This window comes from Magallana gigas, chromosome 1 (genome assembly GCF_963853765.1).
Source record: "Magallana gigas chromosome 1, xbMagGiga1.1, whole genome shotgun sequence".
NCBI classification, from domain to species: domain Eukaryota; kingdom Metazoa; phylum Mollusca; class Bivalvia; order Ostreida; family Ostreidae; genus Magallana; species Magallana gigas.
In genome coordinates, this window is record NC_088853.1 from 29,920,735 (window position 1) to 29,937,255 (window position 16,521).

The following is a 16,521-nucleotide window of genomic DNA, read 5'->3' on the forward strand; positions in this document are numbered from 1 at the left end:
AACATCCAAGATATATTTGTGCCGTTTAGGTGAAGTAAATTGAGGTTAAATATTTCAATGCGTTGACATTTTCATTTGTGACGGTGGTTTTAGCTTGCTTTGATTTTCGTTTAGCATGTTTAGTTTAACTTGAGAGGAACCGTCTTTATTTTCGAATTTGATTATTTTACGTGTAGACCGGTTAATCAGACAGCTGACTGTTTACATGTACCTGCACAAAATCTAACGCACTAACAACATTTTATAGAATACTATTCATTATGTTGGTACATGTAATTCGGTACGATCTCTACGTAATGGTTAATTAATGCAACATGTTTTATTAAGATGCTCAGCAATTTCAATCTAAACGGAGATTATTCTCGCTGCTAGAAATATATAAGTATATAAATGATGAAACATGAATTGTGTTTTTTCTTTGTTTTAGTGCATTTTTCTTTTGTTTTAATTGTTAACAAATTTATATTTACTAACCTGAGAGTCAAGCTTCTAGTTATAAGCAAGATACAGAGCTTTGCGCGCAATGCTACTGTATGTTTGTACACAAAGCTGAGGTCATGCTTTAGTTCGTTTATATTTTAAATGCAGCTATGCTGAATAGGAAAGATCAGGTTTAAAAATCTTAAAGTTGAATGTAATAAACTCATGTGAACAAAAACATGACTCGCACCAAGCGGTGTATCTTTCTTATAATTCTACGATAGACGCTAAAATTTTGGTTGATCAATAGAAATGTCTTGCTAAAAGGATGATATGCTGGAACTACTTTCTGGTGCCCCTTCTTCAACGATGAATTGCATAAAAAAAAACTCATGTGAACAAAAACATGACTCGCACCAAGCGATGTATCTTTCTTATAATTCTACGATTGACGCTAAAATTTTGGTTGATCAATAAAAATGTCTTGCTAAAAAGATGATATGCTGGAACTACTTTCTGGTGCCCCTTCTTCAACGATGAATTGCATAAAAAAAATTGATAGTTTTTCAAACACAAGTAAATAAAAACGACGTCTTTTAAACAGTTTCCATAGTCCTGACACATTATTATTATGAAGATAAAAGCATTATCGATGTTCTTAAAAAAAATTGCAACGGAAATCATCTTTGTTTGTAGACATTTGTTGTTTTTTCACCAATAAAATGAAAATAATGGGTGAGCCTTGGTATAATAGAGCGTCATTTTTCAGTTAAGTTTATTCATCAATGAAGTGAGTAAGGATATGAAACGTCATACGAAATGAATTCATGCCTGGTAAACGACAATCGTTATAAAGGAGAAGGCCTACTAAATTTTTCAATATTTCTAAGTTAAGGAATTGAGCGCATTCATTCTGGTGTATCGATGTTCACCTTTCTTCTTTCACATATAGGATTTTTAAAAATACAATAACTATTATAGTCCGTCCCAAGTTATTGCTTCCACCACTTGTTGATGATTTTTAATAAAAATACACATACCTGTGAAAGAAGTACAGTTATAATTGATGAAATGGAAAATATCGAAGATATCTTCATTGACAAATTATCCCTTCTCTCTCATAAAAGTTTACAGGGATGAAAACAAATTTCTTACGGAGATTTATAATGGGGATTTTTTACACATGTTCTCCATTTGGAAGTACTTGGGACACCTCATGCAATTTTTCAACGTTATCATCCAGGCTAATTAATGGCTGATACAATGCAAAATCCCCGTATACTTTTTATTTTGGGATGTGTATTGTAACCTAAAGCGGTAGAGGGGGCGTTTCATAACAGATAATCGGGACATTTTTCATGTAAGTCGATGAACATAGTTTGAGCACAAAGGTATTTATTATTTTCAAAATATCAAGAGAAAAGTGGTGGAATCAAAAAATCGGGACAGAGTATAGTAAGTAGTGGTAAATCTACCGAGGGGCTACATTCCACAATATTCTACATTTACAATTGCAAATATTTTTCCTTATATAAACCTATAGAATAGCGAAAACGTTCAATTCTGTACGAACGTTTTCATGGCGTCACAATGATCATAGCACGCGCTTATCACTTGTCGCTTGGATTATTGTAAACTTGAAATGTTGGTAATTTTAACAGTTCTGAACAATTTGTCTTATTTCAAACATAAATATAAGTAATTAAGAGCAATGTTAAAAAGTTCACCGGGATAATTAGTTGGTTGGTACATGATCAAATCTACCGAGAAGCCCTACGGGCTTCACAGGATTTGATCACGTGACCAACCAAGTTCATATCCCGGTGAACTTTTTAAATTGCTGTTTATTTCTCAAATGAACGTTTTTGTGACGTCACAATGATCAAATAACGCACTTATCGCTTGGATTATTGTAAACATAAAATCTCGGTGAATATAACACTTCTGAACGATTCGGCTATTTCAAACGTAAATATAAGTAATTAACAGCAATGTTTAAAAGTTCACCGGGATATGAAGTTGGTTAGTACGTGATCAAATCTACTGGGAAGCCCTTCTGGCTTCACAGGATTTGATCACGTGACCAACCAACTTCATATCCTGGTGAACTTTTTAAATTGCCGTTTCATTCTTTATTGAACACCCATATAAAGCCAGCCCATTAGACTTCTTGTTGTTTTTCTTATGCTCAATATTCATAATTTTAATTACAGAAAAAAATGGCTACATTTAATGTGCATGAATATATGTAATGAATTGCTCTGACGAGTATTATTTCACAGTATTTAGTGACCCAAGAAATAGATATAATAGTCTTACCAAATTGTAAAAATTCGAAACGTGATTGAAGGATTTTTGGCATTAAACATTTGTATGTTTGCTCGTATTGTAAAACTATAAAACATGTCAAATGATTCCCCCCTTTTTTTATTTGTTGCGCAGTGTTAGTAAGAACTAGCAGTAACATGAAATGAAAACGACTGAGAATTTCAAGATAAAATCGTTGTTAGATAAAATTAAAAACATGATATTAAAATGGATGCATACGTGTGTAAATGGACATACAATTCTCGATTTCAGTTTATAGATTATCTTCGTATCCAACATATTTGGAATAAAAATATTTAAAGGTTTGAATGCTTTTCGATAATAAAATGTATTGAGAGAGAGAGAGAGAGAGAGAGAGAGAGAGAGAGAGAGAGAGTTATTTTTCGAAAGTGGGGGGTTGTCCGGTTCATTGACACTTTTAACCTTTCACAATGTTCATTGTCCAGGTTATTAACCTATATGAATATTGTACAGAACTTTCTTCATACAAGTGCATATAAAGCAATGATACAGTTCACCAATGATTAACGCATGTATACAATTGCCTGTAACGGGTATGTACATACACACATGCATGATTTTAAAACAATGTTTCAGCTCAAAATTAGAAAAACATCCTACATTTATTTTAATTTTATTTGAAACATGAAAAAACAAAGCAATTAAGTTTTAATGCATATCAGTGTGTCATGTTATGTTCCGAATTAAAAACTCATCCTTTTCATGTTTGAAATTCTTAGAACTGATAAATCAAAATTTCAAATTCTTTTTTCTTGACTTAAAAAACTGGGGGGGGGGGATTAAGGGGTGTTAAAAACATATTGCATTGTTGTTTAGCCTTACCGAGCATTCAAACCTTAAGACGTGTGTGTATATACAAGTACACGTGTGTCTGTCACATCATTGTTTCAAATCTCGCTACCGTGCACTGCAAATTGTCAAGAAGGGCTGTGTACAATAGCTATTACATAACCACTGACCGAATGACAAAATGTCAATATCCTTCTGTAAAAACTTAAACTTCAATCAACCAGTTGTTAAACATATGTTTTCAGGTTCTGTGATCAGTTGATCTGGTGTAAAATAAAACAGTGATCGAAAAAAAGATAAAATTGACCACTTTACGTTAATCTAAATATTTATACATTGTACGTTATAAAAATTAATTAGGATTGCATGTTAACTTATTGAAAATCAATTACTGGTAAAACTAAAAGGAACTTTTAAATCAAAATCAGTGCAATCTCTCTCTCTCTCTCTCTCTCTCTCTCTCTCTCTCTCTCTCTCTCTCTCTCTCTCTCTCTCTCTCTCTCTCTCTCCGAGAAACTGTACCAATGTTGGTATTAAGTTAACAAGACTTTACCATGTCACCATGGACCTTGTAATAGTTGGTTTTTTTTTAGCGCGGTTAGTCATACTACCGGTTAACCTTACGTTGTATCCCGCATCATATCTAATATACAAATGATTTTTTTTACACATGATTTGCAGAATAAGGTATGACATATTAAATTAAAACATTAAGATGTTTTACGTATAAACATTGAACATAAAAAAATGTGGCTTTTTGAGTCATTCGCAAGCATCCAATACCAATTCTTCCTTATTCCTATTTGTACAACACATTTTATATATAACAAACAAAACCTTAATTTTACACTTTTTAAAATTATGACAACTTTTTTAATCATACTTTCTGTTTACATTAAACAAGTTAAATGTAATAGACCCAGGTAATACTTTAAAATTAATATCAGTCTATATAAACTTTACAATGTACCTAGGTAGATTAATTGACTAATGGTGAAAAATGACATAACAGAAAAAAGATCAGATAAAATTGTATTCAATAAGAGTAAGAACAATCGGGTCAGTACAGTTTTTCAGTACCATCAGTAAAATGTGCCAGTACTTCTCTAAGTTTATCAGTACTGTTTAAGTTTGGCAGTATTTTTATAAGTTTCTCAGTAATATCAGAAAAAAAGTCAGTACTTTTCTAAGTTAATCAGTAATGCTAATACATCGTCAGTAAATATCCAAGTTTATCTGTAGAAAATGGGAGTGCCAGTACTTTTTGGACTAACAAACTACAAACTAACGCTGGATGCATGTTGCTACTTTCAGAACAGAAAAATGTCTGAATTACATGTATGTCAAATCTAAAATGTTCTGTGTCCTTTTTTCAGATAAATTGCTGTGACAGTAGCCCTTGCACAATCATATTTTGGGTATGTGCAAGAGTGCATAAACAAACAGACCTTCTCAAATGAATAAATCATATCTGAGCTTGCTAATATTACAACATTTGAACACTGTTTTAAACTCACATTTAGATACTGGACACATACTACATAGGCAGATGGTCTTCAGCAACATAAATCAATTATGTTTGATTACATGTTTCTTTTTTTAAAACACAAAACATTAAATCATGTATGATCTAAATATAATTGCTTTCAGCATAAATTATAGAGCATGCATTAGATTTTGTAAGAGCAACAACTCCAACAGTCCTTAGCAACTGTATTTAATGGACGCATAACTTGCAAAAAGAGAACGTAAGTATTTTTTTTTTAATTTTCATCATTGTCATAACATGATAACACTAATTGATAATGGTAAGATTCCTATTGATATAACAATTTTTAATATCTATTAGGAACTTGTCGGTTTTAACAAGTTTATATTTATCAAAATAAATATTTTCATAGAATTCAATATTAGAGAACAGCATGAATTATTTTAATATTATCAACCTTACTCTGATGTCATCCTTTAAACTTAATATCCCATTAACCCTTTAACACGGTTAGCGGTTTGTGTGCTGTTTTCCAGACCGTGTATATATCACTTGTAAAGGAAACTTTGCCAATGCAAAAGTAGATAAAGAACTTAACATCAATTCTATGTAAAGACCAAAACATTACTATAGGGTCATGGCACACATGATCTCAGATTTTCATGAAACTTTCTCAGGCGATTGATACCCATAAGGTATGACATTATCCACCATCAAAATAATGCCTATTACCTTAATTGCCATGGTAACCAATTTCATTCATTTAGGGCCCAAATACCTAATTTAAAAATACCCAGTTTTTAAGTTGGAAAATAAGGTAAACTCATTGTCACACAACAGGCTTATTTATAAATTTTCAAGATATTTCACACATTATAATCATAGAACAAATAGAGATGTACATGATGCAAGAGAAAACAAATCTCAATGTCCTTGTTCATTTTAAAACTGGTTGCTCAAAGATGGCCAACATTTCTAAATTTTGATATTTCAATTTTCACCCTGTATTTTTGAAAGTCTCTCAAAAATTGCAGGCAAAGAAAAAATAAATCATTTGCAAATTTTAAAACATCATATTTATATAAAAAATTATTTCTAAAAACCAGAGCGGGTATCTTTTTCGTTTTTGTTTATTTTACTTCCAAAAATTGTTAATTTGACACCTTCCCATCCCCCTAAAAAATTTATAAAATATTTTTTAAACAGTAAGTTTTTCATAAAACTCCTTTAAAATACTTTTTCTAAAAAAATAAATGAGAACTGATAAAATATTTCAAAATATTTTAAATTCAATGTCTCAGAATAATTTAATTTGGCTTTATAAGAATTGTTTCTATTTTTATTGCAAAGGTCAGATAACTTTAAGCATGAACACTTTATCAAATGAGTCCTAAAAAATAATAATGGCATGAAATGCTGTTTTTAGATATTTTCCATTAATGAAATAGGTTAACTGCTTGAGTAGATAACTCATTTATGATTTTTACCACTTTAAGAAGGCTTAAATTGATTTTTTTTGTATGATGAAGGGCAGATAACTCCAAATATCAGCACAGGGGAACATGATATAGCTTTTCAATGCAACTCCAGAAATAAGAATTAACACTTACTTAAAAACTAATAAATAATTCTTCAAATAAATATTCAAAATATATTCCAAATCATGGAAATAAAATAAAAAAAACATTATAGTGACACTTAATTTATGTTGAATTGGTCAATATTGTAGTGAGTTCAGTTTGTTCATTATTTAATGTTCATCCAGCATTGTATGTCAGTCTGTCTCGCTGGTATGGGTATTCACTTGACTGTTCTGATTATTTTCCTCAACACTCTGCAATGTTGAAAAAGTAAAATATAGATCTTTGAATAAAATCATTTAAATGTATGTATTTCGCATAAAATACCACAACAGACATGTTCAAATGTGACTGAATGTTGTTTTTTTAAAAAAAGAAGCAAAATCCTGATGTGTTTATGTTTACATGTACAATATTTAAAAAAAAAATGGCTTTTAATTAATATATCAAGTTATACTGATTAATGTTATTTTTACTTGGAATATTAGTCTATAGCTGCATGCACTAATTAACAGCTGCAACTGAAATAGATATAGCATAACGGGGCTCAACATTAACTAAAATATTAACCTGTTCTTCGGGCAAGTTGATTACGTGTGTCAATGCTATAATAAATTGTAATTTGTCATTGAAAAGTATGGAAAATAATGAATGGCATATAAAATAAATGATAGAAATTGATAAGAGTATGGTTGGTCTCCACATTATTTACTGTCACAAAATATTTCATTAAAATTTATCTTTATTGTTGTTGTTATCAAATACAGTGTATATCAGTACTGGGTCAGTATAAAAAATTCTTCTTAATATTTAAAAAAATCAGGGTTAAAACATATCTTACTATTGTATATAATACCACTCAAGAGAAGAATATTCTACTCAATCTGCTGGTGTGTTCTAGTGATATGTCACTGACATGTACTAGTAGATTTAGTACATTTATTTCAGTAACTAAGCTACTGTATAGTTTGGATGTAGGTTTTCAACGTTCACTGAAATTTCATATTTCTTTTTTTTATACATAAAGTTTGATCTGTTCCCTTACAGTGAACAAAAATGTTTAATTTTTCATATTTTATGAGGTCTATCATCATATCATAATTGTTCGAGAAAAATGAATTGTAAACCAGACAAGTGTTTGTGTAGATTGACTTGTCCAAATACAATTACAGAATCAGCTTGACACTGCAACTGGACAAGTGTTACTGTTGATTCCTGCATGATAGATAATATACTATCAGCTGATTGGAATATCTACATGTGACATCACTTCTTGATTAATTCTGTTTAAAATCATGAACTCACATTTTCGGTTCTATGTCTCCCTTTTGACAGGCTCTGTTGTGATGATAAGAGCCAAATTCATTTATTTCTGCAGCATATATAATCCTACAATTGTATTTTAATATATTTACAGGAAATTTATAATAAAATGAAACATTTTAAACATTCCAAAATTACTTTTACTTTAATGGTGTGAACTTTTCACGTACATATTATATAATCTAAATTAATTAGTCTGTTCCAAATTGTATTTCCATCACTGTATGTTTAGTTAAGAAGGCTCAAATCATAAAAAAACAAAACAAAAAACCCCAAAAACATCTTAGGTATGAAATATAACATGATGCAAAAGAAGTATAAAAATCAAAAAGGTGAAAAACCTTCTTTTTTTTTTTCTTTTTTTTTTATTTGGGGGGGGGGGGGGGGTTATATTCTATTACTTTAAGTATCAATATACAGATCACCTAAAGTTATTAATTAAAAAAAATAATGACTACTAAAATTTCACATTGCGAATAACATGAAGGACCTGGGTGATACTGTTAATAATTGGAGAGGGGGTTGGGGGGGGGGAGATTTTGTATGTCAGGGGAATCTGATGCCTGAATTTAAAAATTTACTAAATACATTTAGACCTGAGGTGTATTCATTACTATTGAGGGTTCTCAAAATGAGTAAATCCTACATAATTGGGATATAGGTCTGGTATTTTAAACATATATTTTCCAGAAATTTTGGGTCAATTTAATTAAACCACATCACTGACACCAGATCTGACTTTTCACATAAAATGCATGGCAATGATGGATTTCTGTAATCGCTGTTGGTACGAAAAAGCATATCCTCAAAAGTACGCATATCATGGGTTGACACTCTGGAAGAATACACACTGCGATTCTTTCCATCTTGGACCACACCATCAGTCCGGGGTGGGGGTGTTTATTGTATTGCATTGATCCTATATAAGTGTTGCAGGTTGGTAGCTCTTTAGCTTCCTTGGTTGAGTGCTGGATTCGTATGTCAGATTACCGAAACTTATGTAGAGGAAATCTCTGTCCGTTTCACTTGATCAAGATTGTTTTAACTGTACAAGACAGTCACATCTTTACAAAAGGTTTGAATACAGCACAGATCGGTAATTAAGCTAAATCCTAATAAAGCATGGTTCATTTCATATTCACCAATTCAATAGATACTTACTCTAAATACACTGAAACTTAAATCACATGCTTTCTCAACACCATTTGATTTATGTTTTTCCAGCGTCTGCTTTTGCCATGTTGTTGTGACGTCTTTTTTGTACTTCAATACAGAAGAGTCAACAAAGGGAAGTAACTTTAAGTTGGATTTTGTGGAAAAGCGGTAACTTCAAATAGTTGTATGTGAAAGCCAGTGAATATACCCAAGCCAATTTGTGTTGTATTTATTAGACCAACGTCTTATCTTATTATAAAATGTTTGTTACAGCTTTCAATCGCCTGCTTAAAATTAGATTGATATTATTTAATGTGTTTGACTATTTTATATGCTAAATCTATGAAACACAAACCGATGGTATTGTTATCTGTACATTTCACTGGAATCAATTTATGTGTAAAAGTACATTGATTACTTGCTTATGAAATTAAATCAATGTCATGATCAAACCTTCATGCATTTAGGGAGCATACGAGTTATTCATATAATGGTACTCTATATGTCATTTTGGTCAGAAGCAAAGTGTTTCAATGTCGTTGCTATGGAAACTGAGTATGAAGTGTCAAAAATATACCCACAGAGAGTCTTCATATGGAACACTTTTTCAAGTCAGAGAGATAGAATTCAATGCTATGATAACGCGTGGCCACATATTTTTGGTATTTACAGAGAATTGATGTTAAAATGCATACAAAACACTAATGTAATTAAACTAACACTAAAGTGTAATTTCTGTTTACAATTATACGATTGCAAACTCTATCGCTCAGACATATATTTTATTAGTTTAATTTACCCGGTCTGCAGTTTGCATAAATAAAACTGAAAAAATCAAGACATCTTCTTAGTTAGATAAGATTAAAGACACCCCTGCGAATGTTATTGTCTTTCACATTTTAGACCACGTGGTTTTATTTGATCCTTTCAGTTTCGCAGTAAAATCGTACCTCGTGTATATAGTCTATTTTATAGTATCTAGGTTTTTGTAGTCAAATGTAAAATCTAGAGGTTTATTATCCCCTCGCGCAACTTGTTGCGAGGGGGATATAGCATCGCTATTGTGCGGGTGTATGTGTGTGTATATGTGTGTGTCCATTTCAACCTTTTTAGCAAAACTTAAAGAAAACCCTCGCATGCATGTGTATCAAACTTTGTACACTTCATAAGCATGTTTAAAGGAAAAACCCTATTTATTTTCAAGGAATTCCTATACATTTTTTAAAGATATCGTTAAAATTACAACACTAAGAAATTTTAATTACGACTTCCGGTTTGTGAAAGTAAACATTTCAAATCAACAACTTGATATTTTGTTGGATGTAAGCCCTGTAAAGGTAAGAGGCAAACATTTTTTTTAAATGGGGAGTTGAAAGGATGTCCAAAGTGAAAAACTGAAGCAAGCAGAAGATTAAATTCACCTTAATTTAATCGAAACATGCAGCCGCCTGAGCCGAAATTAGGGCTATATTTAACGAATTATTCAGAGAAGAAAAGGTTCATAACTAATTAATTTCATGTTAATCGGTGAAGATACATACATGTATATGTATGCTTCTCTTTTTAAAATATTGGGGTTAAAATTACGACATGTTAACTCGAATTTTTTCATAGAGCAGACTGTAAATCGCCAGATCTTAGCTAAGTTTCCTATGAAACTTAAATTTGCCTACACTAATTGTCTACAAATATATCACTTGATAAACAGAATTTATTAAACTATATTACTAAAATTTAACACGTTTGTGGTGTGTTTTCCCTAGTAATGGGAGCAGTTGTACAAGCACGTAAATGCACCCATCCCCCATGGATATACACAGAGCGAGCGTGGGGATAGGAATAAAGGAAATATTCTAATTCAAATTGTTTTTAACAAGTTCAATATTTGGTCTCTTCAATTACATGTTTATTTCTGAATAATGCATTTCCCCGCACAATATTTTCATTTCGCGAGGGGGTGCTCCGCTCTGCTCTTGTTGATTTTAAACTTTATCTCCATTAATGAATAAAATGTGTTCAAGAAATAGATGTGACTACACAAAAATTAGTTTTTGTCTGCTTTTGCAACAACTAACATGCTTAAAAGAGATCCCTCCTGAGGAATAATTTTTGATCCGCGCCTGACCTAGTAATAACATCAATGGTGAAACAGACTATAACATTTTATGCAGAATGTTTCTTGAAAATGGCTCGATAAACTTAGTTTTAATGCATTTTTAATACATGGTATTGCACACCACAAGCATCAAACATGGCTATAAGTTTTTAAGCAATCCAATGTTTATATTTTCAACCATTCTACACGTGGTTGAACACGAACGGTACATGTAACTCTGTTCTGAATAGTATCGTTTAATATGAATAACTGCTATATGGTGAAATAAGACACATATCTTGAAAGCTTTTCCCGTTTTAACATAAATCAAAGTAGAATATAATATGAAAAACGACCAGTACTTACGTATTTTGAGTATATTATCCGAACACTTACTCTTCAGCTCGAAATTTCACAGGAACTAAACAAATCGCGGTGAAGTCTCTTGAACTTTTATTTGAGCACCTCTTGATTTATTACGTACTTAGCAACGATAAAGAAAACATTCCAAACACATTCGCATGGGTGAAAGAGGAAGGAAATAAACATTTTACATGAAAACTAATTATAAATGTTTGAATTCAAGAAAAAATTTAATGGATTTCACAGATACACCGTCAAGTAATGAATAAAAAAACAGGCTATAAATAAAAAAAATAATAAAAATCCGTATGTTGATAAATAGCTTGATTTTTATTATGATATAAAAGTGCCTGAGCAGTCAATTGCTTTTAGGCGACAAAGAAAATTTGTTTCCGTCCAATACTTTTGTTCTCCTGTAATCGATCGTCGAAACCGCAGGGTGTTGTGTTGACCTGCTGAACCACCCTAGCACAAGTGTACGCCGTTTAACCCAATACACTGTCTTAAACTTTGTTGCAATTTGGACCAATAATCAAAATACGATATATCTCAATTTTTTTTCTGCCTTGAATAATTGAAAGGTTTAATTTGTATCATTCGTTTTAGATACTGGAATAAAATTAACTTTCACATACAGGAATATCACGGCAATATTTTTGGCATTTGAAAAAAAACCAAACATGTATGTCAAATAATCAATTTCACATGTGTGTTGTACTACACCATTTTTGTATCAATTAAAAGACATATTAATACAGTAAAACTCGTTTATATCAACCACTATGGACTAGTGGATATTTTTCTTCTCTATGTTCGTAATCTATACTATCCTTTTACCAGTGCCCTTAATAAACAAGTTACATGTAATCTTATACAATAATCAATCAACGCTAAATGAAGACATGTAAGGACACTATACTTATTAAGTGACTTGAAACTTGCATGTCATTGATTAGTTTAGACAAAAGAGATAAATAATTTTCTTTTTTTAAACTTAACTTCAAAGGAACAATTGTCTATTACAATTGAATTGACTTGTAGGGCTGGTACATGTATTGAAATCTGTCTTTAAAAATAGCATATGTATTTCCGTTACACTTCTTGATTTTAGGCCATGCACAGTAATCTGTTCGGTTCTAGCTCTCATAATGTTTAATGATTGAAAAAAGGTTTCACAGTCGTTGTCCGAGCAATATGATAATATACACTTTTTTAATTTATTACCTTTAATTTTTCTTTTCATTTTACTTTCTATAATACGACACATGTACTTTATGTGCGTTTATTTACAACCAGGGACATATTAGCAACTAACGAAAGTCTCGCGTGAGGCGATTTTAAAGCTCGTGGTATGCATAATTTTTTTCTTATTCTATTGACACATTAACATGTTATCCTTTAAAAAATAAGGAATGTTATATTTTACTACATTCCCGTATAGGATCATACGTTGTTACTGTGATGATGTTATTCTTACAAATGTCCACAATGATGGTAAAATGGGGCATTTATTTTCCTTATATCTCGTTAGTTTAAAAAAAATGTTTCAATAAGAACTTTCTAATACATGGTTACTGATTATGTGGTCCATCGTAATACTAGGTGAGTGTACATACAAGATTTATAATAAATATGTCATAATGTGATATTTGTGATACCACCCAGTCAGTTTGTTAAAACTAGAATAATTTGAATTTTGTGCTTACACCCATTAACACTTTACAATACGATGTTAAGTTAACATCGGACATGTAGCATGGTTTTTGAAAGTGGGGGAGGGGGAGCGTTCATTTTCCTAGCTTTTTTTTTTTTACATAGATTATAATAACAATTGAACATCAATTTTTCAGTTTATATTTAAATTATTTATTGTAACGGACACATCAAAACATTACATTAAATCTTTTCTGGAGTTAGCGCCTATTAAAAGCTTCTACGTAGTTTGCTATTAATTCAGTCTATGTGGCAAAATGACAATCAATCAAAGCACTATTGTTTAAAGAAACATGTATAGTATTTCTTTGTTCATATTATTATACTTTCAGGTGATTTTCCGATTACATAATTATTAATTTTGATAACTGACATATTTTGTAAAAGGTAACGCGGGGTCTATTCCTCGTATGAGACATGACATTAATGTGTCCGATTACTTATTATTGGGTCTCGGGGTAGAATGTTTCAAACATAAGATTTCCTTTTTTGTCAGAGTGAAAAGTAAACAATGTACAAAATAAAAAGTAAATGACCGGATAGTTTATCTGTTTACCGCGCTCAAGTTTTGGTTTTATGTCTGAATCGTCCCTGACATTTTTTATAGGAGTATGTAGGGGGCTTTCATTTTCAATGTCATATGTAAAAAATATTACAAACATACGATTTTCTTTTAATTTTAAGCGATGGAAACATAATGTATAAGTTAACGTTTTATATAATAAAAAAGAAATTGAGCGGATAACTTTTATGATATATGTATCCGCTTACAATGATTGGTTTTATGAACCTGTCCTGCCAGACATTTTACATATAGAATTGTTATAATAAAATGATGTTTACGAAACAAATTTAGTTTTATTTGTAATAGAAAAAGAAATACCTAATTTCTACTTACACAGACAATGAAAGGATCGCGGATATCTTTTTATTTTTAAAATATACTTTCAATTTCAATTATTGACGTTTAAAAAAAAATGCACGACATTTATTTTTCTCAATTGTTACTCAATTCTCAACTGACGTCATTGAAGGCGTTGAATTCGACATGGATAGCGTCGATATTGAAGAATTTGTTAAATAAAAACGTTACATGATAACCTGCATATTTAAACATTTTACCTTGCATTTGCGTTGTACGACAGTGATGCGAAATACCCTGCGCAGAGGACGCAACATTTTAACCCGAGACCGACCTTAAAATTGATATTGTCCATTTACGATCAAAATAGCATGCACATAAAAACAAGAATCATCAACGGATCAGGAAAGTCCATATTGCCGCATGATGTCTCGTATTCTTAAAAAGTACGATAATGGAATTTCATTTTACACTTATCAACATCCTTTGTCAAAATTTTCAAAATGATTCAGTGTCAGTATAAAAATTTAAGTTGTTATATTCAGTAGTATATTCTCACTATATAACTCCATATAGATGAATAGTCAATAAATGTAATATCAGCTCGTCCGAAAAATATTGACCGGTCAATATTTTTTAGATATTGACCGGCTAGGAATATTATCTAGAGAACATTCCCTATATTTCAAATAATCGCCTCTGATTTGTTGATTCGTAAACGGTGACGTAAATAATTCTTCGCGACTCCAAAACAAGGTGACGTCATAATAGACAGTCAGTCAAGGCAAGTAAACAACGAACGCGCAATGCGACGGTTTGCTCTTATAACGGATTTAAGGATTTGCGAATTACTGTGAAGTAAAATCAGGTAGAACACCTGTCTGATAATTCTTACGGTCGGCGGAATATCACAAATGACCGTTTGATGCTGAGGATATTTTTGAAATGAACTTTGCACAAAATTGAATTCGTGAATTCTTTGTTGAGCTGAGAAAATTACGGCGATCTGTTTTCAATTAATTTCTTAAATTTTGGTTTGTTTCTTCATGTAACAAAACAAATGTTGACTGTGTTTTCGGGCAACATTGATTATATTAGCCCCCTTGGGACGAAAATATTGCCCTCCGCTTCGCGTCGGGCAATATTTCGTCCCTCGGGGGCTAATGTAATCAATGTTGCCCTCAACCCCAGTCAATATTTGTATACTATATCGAGCATAAGTGCTGAGCATAGGGCTCGAAACACAGTTGTACCATAAAGATAAGGAATTGAGACTCAATTAATTGAGTAGCTAATTTCCAATAAATCGATTTACAAATCAGAAATGTGTGAACCCCTCATCCTATTTGTTCACCAGGCTATTGTACCATGTGTATACGTACCCAAGATACACATGTGTCAAAAACAGTAGCTTTGTTAATTTACCTGTGTAATTGTTTTGAATCATTTATGTGTGAATTGATATTATGAAATCGAAAAATGAATAATTAATTAAACTGCCAATGCACGTGTTTTAAGATATTATAAAAATCGAAAAAAGGCGACGAGAAAAGGAAATGTTACAATCCTTTATAAAGAAATCTGACTGTAACAAAATGTATACGGATACAAATTTCTAAATCTACAATACCAAACATAACTAGATATATCAAAACATCAGACCTATATCACTCTTTTCGCTTTAAAATCGGATTAATTTTCTTTAGCTTTGTAAGGATACTTTCCTTTGGTTGACCTTGTGACGTCACTTTTCTTAATCATCATTATCGCATATTTCTCAAGGCAGGTAAAATTAGCGACTTTGACGCGGCGTTACTCCGTAACCTTTGCATCGATTTCGATGCGGTTTTTTTTTGTATATAATTCTGGTAAATAAATTCTATGATATAAGTTTTACATTAGCTGGGCTGCAGGTACCCTTTATAGATTCTGAAATGGCAATTGAAAGATCTGGATCATTCAAGTTTATTGAGGAACACGAACAAGTGATTTCATGGGGGGTTAATTCTAATCTTAAAAAGTAAGATAAGGATCTGAAATGTCCACAGGGAGAGTTCTGTTTGCCATGGAGGATATAAGATTGTTTTAATTTAAACAGGTATATTGGCCACCTTGTTTTAGGTTATCTATGTAGATATATGCACATTAAATTTATCTTGAATTTAACAAATGTGTGGACAATATTTTCTATTAAAGTCTTGCTCCTTTTTAATACCAGGTCATGTACTCTACTATGAATTTTTATGATTTTCGCTAAAATCATTGGTTTTATAATCCTATTTGAAAGCTTTTTGGCAGATAGGTGGTCGTCATTATAATATAATTTTCTACTCCAGGCTTATCTTTAATTAAATGCATATACGATACTCCTCGGCAAGTTTGT

General features: G+C 31.4%; 1 long non-coding RNA gene across 1 annotated transcript in view; it reads right to left on the reverse strand.

The window, feature by feature from the left end:
- LOC136273668 (uncharacterized) overlaps window positions 1-16,521 on the reverse strand; it is a 50,816-nt gene that overhangs the window by 28,605 nt on the left and 5,690 nt on the right. The gene's annotated exons all lie outside the window — the stretch shown is intronic.